Raw genomic sequence first — 15,887 nt, 5'->3', positions numbered from 1 at the left:
GATCTTTGCTGCTTTCCTCTGCTGTGCTGTGGTTACGTACATTTCCTTAGACTCAGGCATGTGAGACCCCATTCTATTCCCAGCTCTGCCATACACTTCCTGCATGGCACTGGATGTGTGCTTTGCTTTTTCCTAAAGAAAAGATCAGTACAAGAGCTAAGCATTAGTTTTTCATCATTAAAAGTGTATGTAAGAGGATCTCACTTCAATTTCAGGGTCATTAAAATATCTCCTGTCACAGAACTTAAAGGCAGACATCTTTCATCTGATTTGCCCTTCTGTATGTCTGCTTATGAGATTTTGTAACAGACTGCTTTTTTAAGAATGAATTAAGGGTTGGTCGCTAACATAAGCTGCCTAAGAATTCTGAAGGATCTTATCTTTTTAATGAAAGCAACTCCACTGTAAGCCTTCTGCTAGCCCTGAGTTCCTGCTGTCACATTTCAGGTTCCTTACATGCATTTACTCTCAGCGGCTGGTATTTAAAGATTGATTCACTAAGAAAAGAAAACTGTTCAATGAGAAGATCTTTGTTTTTCAGCACACTGCCATTTCAGCCTTCCTCTAGGGAAATGAAGAGTGCAGTGTAGTAGCTATTGTGACTGCTTGCTGGCTGAAGAAAGCAAAGGTAACTCATGCTGAAGGGAGATGGTACCTCGTTTTGTTTCTGTACAGGAGGAATGAGTAAAGTATTCTGGGCAATTCATTCACTGGTTACCTTAGGGAGATTTCACTGTGACACTGTGCGGCCATGGTGAAGGCTTTAGTGATTCCATTTCTCCTTTGGGAAAATACCCAGTGTCTTGTCAGCTCCTGTTCTGGAGAAATAAAGAGGAATGGGGTAGAGGCTGAAAAGAACACCCCTGGGAATTGTCACTACAACTCACACCCATGCCTCAAAAGAAAAAGCAATTGCTTGACTGCTAGCCTGTGTGTTTTAAGGTAAGCCAAGCAGGATACTTGATGTCTCAGGGCCTAATCTCTGAAAGCCATACATACTGGCCATCCACCTTTATCACCTGACACACTGATAGGAACAGAGCATTTGGTGATGATGTCTATTCCCTGAAATCAGGGCGGGATTTGTTCCTAATGTTAAGGGACCAGCTTGCCTATTCACTGGATTGGAGGCACAACCTTTCCAACCAGTTTGTCAGCTCAATTATTTGGTAACCTATTTTGTTTACGCTATAAAACTCTGCTCTTGCATTGAATGTGGATTGCCAGAGGGCACAGGAACAACAGGGTGACTTGCTTTAAGTCCTATGCAGAAGTTGCATTAGAGATGTAAAAAAAAGATTTCTCTCTAGCTGATAGATTTATTCTCAGTCACATTCCTGTGGTCTTGATGCAGGAAATAGGCAGAGCAAATCGGACAAAATACAGCTCAGGTAATTGGATTAGAATTGCTAGAGGGCCAGAGCAAAGACCAAAACACATTCTGCACTGCTCAGGACAGGCAGACAGCAACAAGGACTCTTAACTCCCTGCAGATTTTTTAGTCAATATTGTCTTTAAATCCATTTGGGCTCTAAAAGTAATTGAGGTGAGTTAGAGGGAGATTTTCCTTGAAGCCTGAGCTAAAGAGTCTTGAAGATGTTAATATTCACCTTGGCCTCAGACCTGCAAAATACCTTTCGTGGGAATTCCCACTAAGTTCAGTGTGAGCTACTCCCTGCCTGGAAGTTAGGAGGTTTTCCCTATCCATAAGTACCAACATAGTTAAAGGTAGGCTGAAGATGCATGGTTGACACTTCAGTCCGGCTCTGACCTGTCTTAGAGTCTGGAAGTTACTCCGCTCATAATCTCGTCACATGTGTTGTTTACTGGGGATTTTTGTTGGGCAGAAAGAGCATGTTGCCTGCAATCCGGAGTTTATAATGCAGTGCAAAGTACAGGCAGATCACCTCAGCAGTGCCTTTTGCGTGCACTGCTCCCTTCAAGGTGATCAACGGACCTGATAGGGGGGTTCACTGAAATAAACGGTTCCCCAGTGGCTCAGTCCCGTGCACAGGCAAATATTCTGGTTTGATCCAGCAAAGCTTTTAAGATCATGATCAGCTTTGAGAATGCAAGTCGTTCCACTGCAATGATCTGGATTACCCACTGCTGGCAGGGGAACAGCGCTCATAGCCCGGCAGGATCAAGCCCTTGGAGAGAGAGGCCATGTGCTGGAGGAAGGGACAGAGGTGACTGCAGGCATTCCTGTCACAGTATAGCACCCTGGTATTTAGGGCAAAAGCACTCTTGAGTTTTTTGTTTAACACCAATCTGCCTGAAGTCCTCAAATTGTGCAAACCGAAATCAACAAAGGAGGCTAAAACCTCTGACAGCAGTTTCTCTTATTTGCTGGTAGCAGCACCGGGCACAAAATCAAATTCTTTCCAAGTGTCAGGTAAGTCAAACTGCAGAGTGCCCCAGAAGGGAATTCTTGAGGACTTATGTTCCACAAATGAGATGAGTGATAATTAAAGCCTGAACATTTCTGCTAGGCTGGGAAACAAGAAAGAACCTTCTTAGTTCTTTAAATTCCTCATACCAGCCTGTGAAATATATTCCATTCATGCCTGTGTCTTGCTGCTTGTTTTCTCCATGTCTCTTTCTTTAGTATTCAAGCCAACTGTTTGTAACTGGTGTCCTGCAGGTTCTCAGGGCTGTTTTCTTCTCCACTCTCTCTGCCCTTGGTCTTGTTGCTTTGACACTGAGGCCTTGTTGTCTGCAAGAGACAGCACGCTGCAGCTCCCTGGCTTGCCCTGCTCCCATAACTTCATTCTTAGAAAGTTTCTGAGTTTCCCTGGTGATAAAACATGTGCAACATTTGCTCTGACCTGAATCGTTTCTGAAGGCATTCAACCCTGTTTTGTTATGAAGGTTACTCAGGGTGGGTGATGGGGCATGAGAATTCTCCTGCAATGGCAATTCTTGAAAAGTGTCAGAAAGTTGCTGCCTGCACCTTTTGCACTGTAGAATTGATTTGATTTGTTTTTTAGTGTATGCTGAACGATATGTCTAGTACTCAGGGTGAGACACCAGCAGAACAAATCAGCACGCTGTGAGCTTGGCTGTCACTGTCTTCCCCCACCTATGACCAGATGGGGAGAAAAAAAAAAAAAAAAAGGAAAAAAAAAAAAAAAGAATGAAGAAGAGGGAAAAAGATCCAAGCCACAGGTCTTGGATTACATATGTCTTAGATAAATAGCAGCTATCAACAACAAACAAACATAAAATGTCAGGGAAAAAAATGCCAGTGGTAAATAACTCTGGAATGTTGTGAACAGAGTATGTGGGATTTTTTTTTTCCTTTGCCCTTTATTATTTATCCCATTAAAATAAATACTGCATTCATGATGGGTAGCTCAGGTCTTACAGAGTCTCGCAGAGGAAATTTACTAACAGTTCTCAAGCAATTACTTTGGAGTCTGATTCTGTTCTCACTTATGATGGAGTAAATGAGAAGTAACTGTTTGCAGAGTATGTGTATTTCCCTTAATATTGTAAGCACTATGGAATTATAAGACTTTGGATGTCTGGTCTTGATCTGTATTCCAGTGATCCAGGCCACTCCAGATACTTTCCTGACATTTTTTAAAATAGTTTTTAATTATGTTTCTTGTGCAGAAAGATCTGCTAGAACTGATCTGATGGCTTCAGTGATAACTTGCTACATTTCTGCTCATAACCCCAGCTCACAAAACAAGCATCACTTCCAGTAAAAATATAAAAACTTCAGATCATGATCACTGAAATTTTGAACTTCAGAAATACTCTGTCATGTCTGAACTTCTCAAAAACCCCACACATTTCTTTAATGGCTTATTTATAATATGGGAACCAAACCAAACCCCTGGTTCTGAAAATCCTCAGACTTAGAGTTGAACTGTTTTTCTTGATGAGGCTCTTAGAACTTGCATTTTCATGTATTTGTACTCTTGTAAACATTGTATTCCTATAACCGAGAATGAATCAATAGTGGCATTGATGGATCTGGCTGGCAGTCCAGAACTAAGCAACAAAATATGAGACTGTGTCAAACCATGTCTTGATCTCTGACCAACCTAGTGAAAACTGTCCTCTTGACCCTTTTGGAAGGAAAAAAATAGAAAAAGAATTCTGAAGAATAAAAGCCAAAATACTTCCATTTTTGGTAACTTTACTGTCCTTCTGGCTTTTGAAGGATGGATTTCATGTTGGAGTCTTACATCACACGTTCACCACAGTTTATTTGCCCGGAGATAAATTGTCCAACCAAGCCTGCCAGCTCTTACAGGAACCTGAATATTGTCAGTAAGTACATAAGAATCCACACAGGACAGTGTGCTGTCATTTTCCAATCTCAGTATAAAGTTTGGATGGCACTGGCTTTCTTCATGAGCATAATTTTCTGCTCAATACAAAACATTCCTTTTTAGCTAGAAACTTCATTTCCTCCTAGAAATGCGTGAAAACTTTGTACCAGAATCACTGAGCAGCCTGGCCCCAATTGTACACATTTGACTTTGTATTTTGTGAACATTACTAGCTCCTGCCAGCATGGTCAAAGGTCATTCTGAAGCATCTTTGCCATCAGAAAACAGCTTACAGCTAATATTAAGCCAAATTAACAGACAGGGTTTTAATGCCACCTCAGTTACGTATGAATACTTGCAGAAGGAATCACAGTCCTGTTTTGAGCAAAGCTCGTAGGCATGCACTTCAGAATTAGCATGAGGACAAGTGCTTTCTTGGGTTGTGTCTTAGAAGTGATGAATGCCGTGTTGCCTTCATTTCTCCCAGATTTGTTTTAAAAATTAGAAAGAGTGTCCCTGACAGGTAATCAAAATAGTAATAAGCAGACTGAAGAAAGCCATTAAAGAAAGCTGAGCAGGGTCTTACACTGCGATAGCCTATGAGCTTTGATGTGGTATTGTGAAGCCTGACATTTCATTGCTAAACCACTCCAAGAGGAGAAAGAACATGTGGAAATCTATCACTGTTGCTGTTTTTAACAAAATGTGCCATACTTCTGCAGGAGAAAGATTTAGATGAGGTCTGATGACCAAAGAAAATTCTGATTTTGATCACTGAAAGTAATAAGATGCTTGATCCTGAGGTGCCCACCTTTTGGAAATAATTTTGCCCCCAAATAAATCAGATTTCACTGTGTCATGGTGGGTTGTTAGATGGGAACTGTTGTGCCCCCTCGGCAAACATTTGATTTCCTTTTAGAAGAGAAAAGATGATTTTCAATCCAGTTGTGGTCTGTGAGGCTGCAGAACTCAATTTGCTGAGCATATTCATGTACAAAGATGCAGCCTCTCACCAGACCGGCACCTCATCCACCCGCGTTCAGGAAAGCACGTAAGCCTCTGTTATTTGGAGCCTGCGCGTGTCTTATTATTGTGGACTTCAGACCGTGCTGCGAGTGAAACATGTGCACAGAACTCAGGGACGTGCTTAGCAGCCCTACTGGCTCTAAGCACACTCCTGAATCAGGATTTGAAAGCTGAGGCTGATAGCCTTTTCTGTGGTCAGGCTAAAAATGTGTAGAAGGTTGGTGAGAAAGAGCATGTTCCTGTTCTGTACTGCCCCAAAATACAAACAGGACTGACCTACACAGTCTTTCTAAGTGCTGGCACGAGAGTAAATTACTTTGCTGGTAGGATAAGTGAAGGAGAAGTTGTGTTAGAGGTATGTCATTGTATGATAAAGTCAAGAGATACTATTTTTTAAAGAAATAAGGAGGTTATCAAATTTCATGTCATGTAATTTGAGTTTCCTTCTAAATCTGGTTATCAAGCTATGGAGGCAGTATCTTTGGTGAAGTCCTCCAAGATGAGCTGTTTCTGCAGGAGCTGCTGTGAATGTTAAAACACAGTCATCAAGATGAAAAGCATTTCTGAGAGACTTAAGGCCCATATGGAAGAAGCTAAGGACCTAAGATCCCAGCTGGCTCAATCTGTATTGAGAATGCTTTTGCTTTGGGATTAAAGTAAAGGGGGTGGTAGGAAGTGCTTTAACTGATGCAGCTGTAATTTCATAGCTGGCCACAGTTTCTAGACAATTTGTCTCTTCTGTTTGATCACATAACGTGAATGCTGTTGGTATTTGTAATAATTTGTGTTTTATCCATTAACAATAGGACAATTTCAGCCAGGTGAAAAATAATGATAACAGTGTTCACCGATCGATTTGCCTGGCTAGGAGACACTTTAAAAAAAGAAATATCGCAGCATTTGTGGTAGATCATGGGTTCTTCTTACTGTGAGAAGTGTTTGAATCAGAGCCTGCTTGTGTCTGTAGAATAATGGAAGTTGAGAAGATAAACACAACTTCTGGGTTGCACTGATGCCCTGTGTTGGCATCACCCTGCCCACTTAGCCTGAACTGAAGCCAGTGACAGACACAGGTCCTACTTCTCCACCCATGTTTTATGGGAGTCTGCAAATTCTGACCATGGAGCAAGAATTAGAGCACGGTTTATTCCCATTTTATTCCCCAGTGAGCCATCTTGTTGCGCAGTATTAGCAAGGTCATGGCCGGCATCCACAATGGTCTTCAATCCAGGGTGTAGCAGCCTTCAGCTTGAGCAGCATCAGAGGTACATTTGATGAAGGGGAGGAACCATATCTGGATAATTTGACACAGCAACTGCCTGCTTGACAGCTTAGTGACTAAATGTAATTAAAAACATTCCTGTCTCCAGCACTAGGCTTGTGAATCTGCCCTGCTGTCTGTAATTAGAGATGTTGAGTGGATATATTGTCTGTTGAGTGGGATTATTGGTACCTCCTTGCTTCTGATCCTCTTGTTTTATGGTGGTCTGTTCACTGGATGTCCAGAAGAGTTCACTGTCAGATGTGATGGGGAAGGAGCAGGGCAGGAAGCTCTGTGAACGAGCTGAAGATCAAAGGAGTGCACTGCCAGGCTGTTTGTGCACTTTTTAAAGAAACCATTTTGGATTTCAGCACATCATTAATTAGACTCAGAGTGGACAGATCTGTTACTGATATAGTAAGATATAGTTCTTTGCACAGGGAGGGGGAAATAGCCCTAAATTCAGCAAATGCCCAGCATAGCATGAGAGCAAGACTGCAGGGCACAGCTTACTAGGGAACATCAGCTTGCTAACACCGTAAAGCATGCTCCCTCTGGAGCAAACACAACAGATTGGTGGATTGCAGCTAACTCCTGTGCGAAGTCTGTAATGTGCTTGTACCTTCCTTTTGCTCAGCCCTATTTCCTTGCTCAGCCCAGACCTACAGGCCAAGCTTCCTATATTTCTTTTCCTTCTTTTTAAAAAGTCTTGAATGCCTGAGCAGGACTCCTTGAAGTCAGTGGGTTCAGCAGACTGATGTGCACTTTTGAAACTCAGGTCATGAATATAGGCACCTGCTTTTCAAAGATGTATCTATAAATCTCACAGTATTTCTGCTTGCCCATCTGTATGATAATTTTTGCTTTCTTCACATTGTGGAACAGGAGCAGTGGGTGAAAATACCATCTTGTAGGAAGATTTTCTTTATGGATGGATACATGATGGCCCTAACTGAACCAGCACCCTTCAGAATGTAATAAGGAATTAAATCTTTTTCATAAATGCTTCCCAGTACTCCTGAAGAGAAGATTAATTATTTATTTTTATAGAATGGTACAAAATATGCGTAGAAAGGTTATCATACATTATTCAGGAAAGTGACCTTTTCTCATAAGGATTCCCTTGCCTGCCCTTCTCTGGATTTATTCTCAGTGGTTTCTGGTTTTGTTGGTTTTCTTGGGGGGGTGGAGGGAGGGGGGAGAGAGGGCTGTGAATGAGGAAATGCCCTTAATTTCATCATACCCTCTCCCTGCCTTTTATAGCTTCTCTTTCCTTTGAGTTAGGTGAGAAGCAGCAACAGAAAAGGGGAACAGGGTCTTGAGTTACAACAGCTTTTCCCCAGTCATCGACACTGCACTGCTCCATGCAGGGCAGGAAAGGATTTTTGAAGGCTTGTTTCTCGGAGGAGAAAAAGCAGCATCTGAGGAGGCAGCATCAGAGCCAAAAAAGACCAAGCTATTACTCAATCACACCCTTTAGTTCCTGATAGAAGGGCTGGGTTGAGAGCATCTATAGGTGTGGTTGTGAAACTAGCAGTGAAATTCATTTCCAGTCACTCTTGTGAGTATCAGAGATCACACAGGTTGACTAGAAAAGATGTGAGAACTGCTGCCTTGTGGACAGCAATGCTTTTTTAAGGGGTAATGAACAAGTGAAACTTCTCACTCTTACATCCCTTCTGCTTTTCCTTCCCTGTTGTAGTCACCTTGCTCTCTTTTACTCTTGTCTTGCCATCTTGATGCCTGCAGCACTGGCAATTACTGCAATGTAAGCATACAACAGGCTATGGCTGTCTGGCTTCTAGCAACTGGAGCTCTGTCATTAGTGACTGGCTGTTAAATGGGTGAGCAAGACACTCCTTCCCCTTTCCTGCCCCTTGTCTGCCTCGCTATGTGCAGCTTTGCCTTCGTCATCACAACCTCCAGCACTGATGGTGAGGAGATTTCACCCTCCTCACTGTGAGCAGCCTCATGATGCATTCCAGTCTGCAGGCTCTTAAGAAGATCCTGGCCTTCTGGACTACATCGCAACGGTGCGTACCCCAGCTCTGCAGGCTTGATGATCTCTTGAACTTGTACAGTTGACTTGGAGCTTTGTGCCCAGCTCGGGCACACCAGTTCTTTAGCAGAGCGCTTGCTGATAGGCCCTGTGCTTCACCTTCCTTGATGATTACTTTTGCTCCCTTTGATGTCCATTGCAGGTATTTCAGCTCTGCTACTTTTGTCTCTATGTCTTTTATTTTGGGAGGGATTGGACACGGTGAGCTGGGACACTGATTTTTGCAGTTGCCTCTTATCTTAGTTTTTATTGTTTCCTTGTTCCTATATAGATAAGCACATCTAAAGCTGTTACTCTGAGACACCTGGCTGTGCATAGGAAATGGCATTTTCCTGTGATGCATTCCTCGCCTACCGCAGTTCACTAACAGCAACCTGTAAATGGCCCTGCCAACTGCTAGTTTGCCTTCTTCATCTATGTTGTGTGCAGTCCCTGCAGACTATATACAATCTCAGTGTTATGATATTGAATACATTATTACAGATGGTGACAAGTTGTTCAGACTAGCACAAGTTGATCAGACTAGCACCATAGTACATTGGGAGTTAATTGCAGGCTGGCAATATGTCTTTCAGACAAGTTCTGTGTTCACTTGTTTGGAGTGTTTGGTCAGTCATATGAAGTGTGCAATATTTGCTCTCTTTCTGGTGGTGTGTTTATTCAGGGGTATGTAGTTCAGTAGTTTATTGAGATTCTAGAAACTGTGGAGTTCTGTTTTCAAGACTAAGCAGGACTAGGTCATCTTTGCAGTCTTCTGAATTCAGTGTTAGAAATTATCTGCTTAGCATTTTCCTAGATACAGCGATGACCGTGGTGGTGCTGAGTGTTTCCAGCCAGAAGGAGTTAGGACCTAATGATACCAGGTGTAGAGCAGCCTTGCTTTATAGCAAGAACATAGCTTGTAATTCACTCTTGACCTTACAAAATGACAAGGCACCTTCCTTTTCCGCAGGGGCTGCCTGCTAGCCAGCCTCTTACTGCAGATTGAAATGTGGTATTTTTCAGGGTGGACACTTTCCTTCTTGAGAGTGGATTTAGGCACGGGCTCATTTTTGATGGCTGATATTAAATGGACACACTTTCAGTGCTGTACTGTCATATTGTCTTGAATCGCTGTGAGATTCCTGAAGGCATTCCACTGTTTAGACAACACTAATCAAGTACATTACTTTTCTTGAGATACAAGCGTTTGAGCTTTAAAATACAAGTGACGAAGTTTCCAGATATACGTAGTATCTGTGGTAGTCCTGAGGAAATCATTATGAGCTGCAGCTTAGACATAGTGAGATGCAGGTATTTTCATTTAGAAGTCTAGGATTTTTGGTGTTTTTCCCAACTCTAGATTGAGTCATTCTCTTCCACTTAGAAATTTAAGGATTTCATTTTTATTTACTTTATGTGTTGAGCATGAATTCCTCTGCTTGGCCTGTTCCAGTGCAAACAAACCACAATTTTAATTGCGTGATAGCACAGGGCATCTAACATCATGGCATCACAGTGTGGTGTTGTGATGCTGAGTTGCTCCCAGGGCAGCCGTAACAGAGGGCTTTACCTCTCTCAGAGCTGTCACACAATGGACCTGATTAACAGACTGGGGGGGAGTGGGTTCTGAATGTATTGTTGCAAAACATCTGAGAAAATCAGCACAAGGTGGCAAGACCTGCACATGCTCCTGAGAGGCTGATGATCTGTTTCTTTGCATTGAACTGAGCCTTAGCCTTTATTTTCTTCATTTTCTTTTTTTTTTGTGGGGTGTTAGCCACATCTTTGTTATTTTTCTTGGGCAATTTTCTTTGTCAAGCTCATAGATCCCAGTACACCTGCACACGAAATGGCCCAGAAATGTTAAGTGCTCACTGCAAAGCATGCAATACTACTTGGCCTAGACAGACTGGAGAAGTGGGCCTCTGTGAACATAATGAGGTTCAACAAGGCCAAGTGCATGGTGTTGCACTTGGGCCAGGGCAACCCGAGATATTTATATAGAGCGGGGGAAGAACTTCTTGAGAGCAGCCCTGCAGAGAAGGACTTGGGGGACAAGAAGCTGGACATGAGCCAGCAGTGTGCACTTGCAGCCCAGAAGGCCAACTGTGTTCTGGGCTGCATTAGAAAGGGGTGGCCAGCAGGGAGAGGAAGGTGATTGTCCCCCTCTATGCAGCTTTTGTGAGGCTCCATCAGGAGTACTACATCCAGACCTGGGGCGGGGCCCCCAGCACAAGAAAGATGCAGCGCTCTTAGAACAGGTCTAGAGGAGGGCCACAAAGATGATCAGAGGGCTGGGACACTTCTCCTGTGAAGAAAAGTTGAGGGAACTGGGTTTGTTTAGGTTGGAGAAGAAAAGGCTCCGAGGAGACTTCATTGTGGCCTTCCAGTACTTGAAGGGAACATATAAACAGGAGGGGATATGACTGTTTACAAGAGTGGATAGTGATAGGACAAGGGGGAATGGTTTTCAACTGAGACAGGGGAATTTAGGTTAGATATTAGGCAGAAGTTTTTTACTCAGAGGGTGGTGATGCACTGCAACAGTCTGTCCGGAGAGGTTGTGGATGCCCCATCCCTGGTGGCATTCAAGGCCAGGCTGGATGTGGCTCTGGGCAGCCTGGTCCAGTGGTTCATGACCGTGCCCATAGTTGGGGGTTGAAAGTAGGTGCTCTTTGAGGTCCTTTTCAACCCATGCCATTCTATGATTCTATGATATTCCACATCTGCATGAAGCATGGAACTAGCTCTTCCAAAGGATCCCTGTAAGGAACAGAAGGAAATTGTTTGCATCCAGACCTTGTTGCACCATCTGGGTCAGCACTGGTGGGAAGAAAGTCTCTAAAGTCTCTTTCTGCTGGCACAGGCTGCCCAGAGAGGTTGTGAATACCTCATCCCTGTCGGTGTTCAAGGCCGTGCTGGATGGGGCCTTGGGTAGCCTGAAGTAGCACCTGATCTAGTGGTTGGCAGCCCTACCCAAAGCGTGCGAGTTGGAACTGGATGATCTTTGAGATCCCTTCCAACCCAAGTCATTCTATGATTCTGTGACTCTAAAGCAGGCTTCACAAAGTAATGCTGACCTAAATAGGAGCAGGAATAAACCCTTGTAATACACATGTTGCAGCTGGCACTTTTCACAGGAGGGGATCCATTGGTGTGGAGGCAGCTGAGCAAATGCTGCTCTCCATAATTTCAGCAGTAATGAAATCCATGATGTTCCAGTGTGTAATCATGAGGAAATACATACATGGCATTGCATTCATAAGCACCAGGGGAAGCTTTTTAGACCTATTAACTTCTATGGTTCATAGGGCAGAAGCAAAACTTTCTTAAATTGTAAAAGGAAAAGTAGAGACTTAAAATTTAAGTCTGGAGTTTTTGAACATTAAAAAAAATATAGTTAATTTAAGTGTATCTTTACATGTATGATAGTTTACATGCAGTTCTTGTTTTAAGAAGTAATTGGTGAGATGTCTTAGGAAGTAATTGGTGAGATGCCTCACAGAGGACTAACAACAGGGTGGAGAAGGCAGTCGTCATTCTGTAGAATGGCTCTGCGTCCTCAGAGTGTGCATAAACAATAGCTTGCAGCAGTGCACAGTACAGACATTACCAATGACTTGTTCCTGTTTATTATAAATAGGCAACCCACAAGATTCCTATTCATGGGAGAGTTAAAAGAGTTCATCCTGTTGTGAGAGAGAGCAAGAAGACATTCCTAGGAAATCTCATAGGATAACAGACAAATAAATTTCATCAGCATCTTGGAAATGTCTTAGACTGGTTCATCGCTGGAGAGCAGACCAGTGATTCACTGGTTCTGAACTGTTGGTCAGTGGCACGTCAGATCTATTTTAAGAGCATACTTGGCCTACAGACCTGGTAATGATAATATGCTGATCTGAATCTACTGTTGTTAGGTTAGAGGTTTTCACCTGTGGTTAGTAGCTACACTACATTCCCAATGCTATATTATTTTTAGTTGAGGTTCCCTTTTCTGTTTGATTGAATTGCATTGTGGTTACTTGCGAAACTGTGTGAGAGAAAATGGATTGCTCTTCCTACCACACAGTCCCTCAAAGACTTTTGAGGGCTAGCAAGTACCTTTTGGCACTCAGACCTATTAAATTCAGGCAAGCCCCAGGCACTCATCGTCACTGTTGTTTAAATACTGTTTTTCCTTCAACAAATTCCAGTTGGCTTGAGCCCTTGTCAACACAGGCAGGGTCTGTGTACAATGAGGGCAGCTGAGAATTCAGCTCCCACATTTTGGCAGATTTGGATTTAGGTCTGAAACTACAGTTGGGAAAGAAAGCATCTTTCATTGCTTTTTTCTTCATATTCTCAGATACTGTTCACAATTTCTGTCTATTTTTGGATGACTTCATGGCAACTGTGTGCCTGGTGGTCAGGGAACTGGAATCTAGCCAAGTGCTACAGGAGCAGTGGGGTGCTCGTCATCACATGCTTACCTCAGAGTTGTGCAAGCTGTGCTTAATTGCAGATTACAAAGTGATAAGTCAGCACTCCTCTCTTGGTCTTAAATTAGGTGCCTCTCAGTGTGTTCAATGGAAAGGGAGTGAGTGAGGCAGCAGCACAAACACACAAAGTAGAACAACTCTTGGGCAGAACAAACCAAGAGGGCACGTTAAAGCTGGAACGTGTTCTTGTAGGCATGACATGGTGCGTATAATAAATAGCAAACTGAGCCCAGAGCAGTTATGATGCAATTCAGGAATGCTAAAATTTGTCTCTCTCAAAAAAACAAAAACAAAAACAGAACAAACAGAACTGTGGGGAGAGCACTCACAGCTGTATTAGATAGGTTAAAGCTTCAGAAGTTTGGCCAGGCCCAGGAGTCATAGAGGGGTGGTCCAAGTGGCTGCTTTCTCCTGAAGATATTACAGTAGCAAATGCATGAGGATGGGGCATGTTTTATTCTGTGCTCAGGTGGCTCTGCCCTTCTCCACTGGTTTCTCTGAGCTTTGCCAGTAATTCAGTGTAGATTACCCCACATTTAAGCAGTAGGAATCAACTGAGAGCTGCCTCATTTAATGTTAGGCTACTGACTTGCATGTGGGAATGCAAGAAAAAACTCCCAATTGTTCCTTAAATCTTCCTCAAGCTGATAAAGTAGAAGTGACCACTGACCTAGAAATGGGGCAGCTGCATCTCTGGCAATCACCAAAATAACCTCTTGGTGACCTAGTTTCTCCTAGCATCATGCTGCACAAGTGTGAAGCCTCCCTCCCCAGTAAACTAATCAACAAATGCTTCTTGCTGCTGAGGTTTTTTTTGAGAGGTTACAAATGAAGAGCTAAAATGGGAGGAACCATGATGCTAGTGACTGCTTGGAAAAATCCAGCTTTAGATAAGCTTTGAAGACAAGAGTCATTCAGCTGTGAGTGAAACTTTTCAAAGCAACTGAACAGCTGCTTGGAGCCCAGATGACCATGTCCCAGGTTTTGTGCAGCTGAAATCATACAGGACCCCTTACAATCGTGACCACCTGAGTTGCTGGTATTTAGGGAAGTGTGACCATATATCTGTTATTTAATCCTAAAGCTGTTGTGAAGTTTGCTTTTCCAACCATACAAATATTAAAAGGGAGTATGTATTGTAGATTTCAAGATGCAGAATATGAATAAATAAGCTTACCTGATTTTCTGCCTTTGGGACGATTTCTCAGTGTTTCCACTCACTTAGCTGCAGTTCTCAAGAGTGGAGGCATGGGGACTATAGCAGAAATTACAACCTGCCTGCTGTGCAAGACCCATCTGTCTGCACACGGATGTATCTGATTTCCATTCTGCATCTTTGTTAGCCTTCCTTTTTTACACACAGCTATTAGCCTGACCTTATCTCTGCAGTTAACAATATGATATGTTAGATGTGTCCTTAAGAAGCTCCTGAAGAAGCTGCTCAGCCTAACCAGCACACCAGGTTAGAGGGTTTTAACAGTAACTCTCTCTTGTAAGCCCTTTTATTTTAATTATCTTTTTTGCTTCCCATTTTGGTTTTATGCAGAGCAACAGTGACATCCATTGGCCTATTAAGTTTATCAGAAGCACTGTACAAACACCGTGTATTTACTCAAGGTGGAGTGTGGGACTGGAGACCTCCAGCACAACAGTTTCTCATGTAAATAGCAGCTGCTTGCTGTCCAAAACAACAGCCTCTCTCCTTCTGCAGCAGTATGTTTACATTCTCCTTTCAGGTGCTGACTCTTCATCCCTGTTAGGGTGCTTTTTAAGATGTAGTTTAAAACTGCTATGGTCATTTCATGAGAAACAGCCTTTGTGTAGAAGTTAAACTGCAGCTATCTTAGAAGCAGAAGTGTGGCAACTCAGAGCTGGTGCAGTCACCTTTCTATGTGTCCTTTGCATGTCAGGGATTAGTAAATTCTGATTTCTTTGAAGAACTAACCCAGTTAGGAAAGAGTTCATGCTACTTCAGCTTATGCACTGATTACAATATGTTACATTTCAATTCCAAAAATTAAAAATCTAGTTGCTTTTAACTGCTATATCATTTCTTGAAGACAAGAGGTTAGAAGCACCACAGAAGAGAGAAATGGAAGAGAGCAGGACCTGCAGTGGAGGAACTGGCAGCAGGAGAGTTGTTTAAAATAAGTGAATGGAGGAGTTAAATAATTATGTAATTCAGTACACAAACAAAAATATTCAGCTTAGAGAGATCTGGAGGATTCTGATCTAATTTCAAAGAAAACCAAAACCAATTCAATTTATTTTTAATCTTTCAAGTAAGTCAGTAGATGTTTCCTGCAGATGTTTCATTGGGAAAACAAAAACAAAAACAAAAAACCCACAACAAACAACCAGTATCTGTTGTAAATTTTTCACCAGTTGCAAAGTCATGTCAGGGTCAAACAACCTGTGTTTGAGAAGCAGAAATGGATTTACAAGCCTGTGGCCCCACCATTCACTGCCCCATAGCACAATACGATTGTTGCAGTTTGTGTCTGCAGTGATGTGCCACAATCCTCTGCCTCGTGACAGCTGGAACTTTAGCCAGCAAGGTCAGCACAGGATTTTTCCCTTCCAGCATCACCAGAGAGAGAGGAAAAATGAACATATCCTGGTGCATGCAGTATGATTTTGAGTCTAATTTGTATCTTTTAATTAGCAAGGAATCTGTAAGTGCTGTGGACAGTGGGAGGAGATCCATGGGGGATCCCATTGAAGGATCCCATGATGTGGATCTGTCTTGGAACATAACTGAGGGGAACTATACATACTGAGCATAACTTCTT

General features: G+C 42.7%; 1 protein-coding gene across 8 annotated transcripts in view; it reads left to right on the top strand.

Moving 5' to 3' along the window:
• Positions 1-15,887, top strand: part of SHROOM3 (shroom family member 3) — a 134,223-nt gene that overhangs the window by 67,397 nt on the left and 50,939 nt on the right. Inside the window, exon 1 of one of the 8 annotated variants that reach the window (XM_085222661.1) lies at positions 4,175-4,284. The exons of the other annotated variants lie outside the window; for them this stretch is intronic. The gene's annotated coding sequence lies outside the window, so the exon portion shown is untranslated. Of the gene's footprint in view, positions 1-4,174; positions 4,285-15,887 lie in introns of those variants that run through there. 8 annotated transcript variants of the gene reach the window in all.

Source organism: Meleagris gallopavo, chromosome 4 (genome assembly GCF_905368555.1).
Source record: "Meleagris gallopavo chromosome 4, MGAL_WU_HG_1.1, whole genome shotgun sequence".
In the NCBI taxonomy this organism is placed as follows: Eukaryota; Metazoa; Chordata; class Aves; order Galliformes; family Phasianidae; genus Meleagris; species Meleagris gallopavo.
The sequence above is the reverse complement of the archived record's forward strand: the minus strand, read 5'-3'. Positions and strand labels throughout refer to the sequence as shown.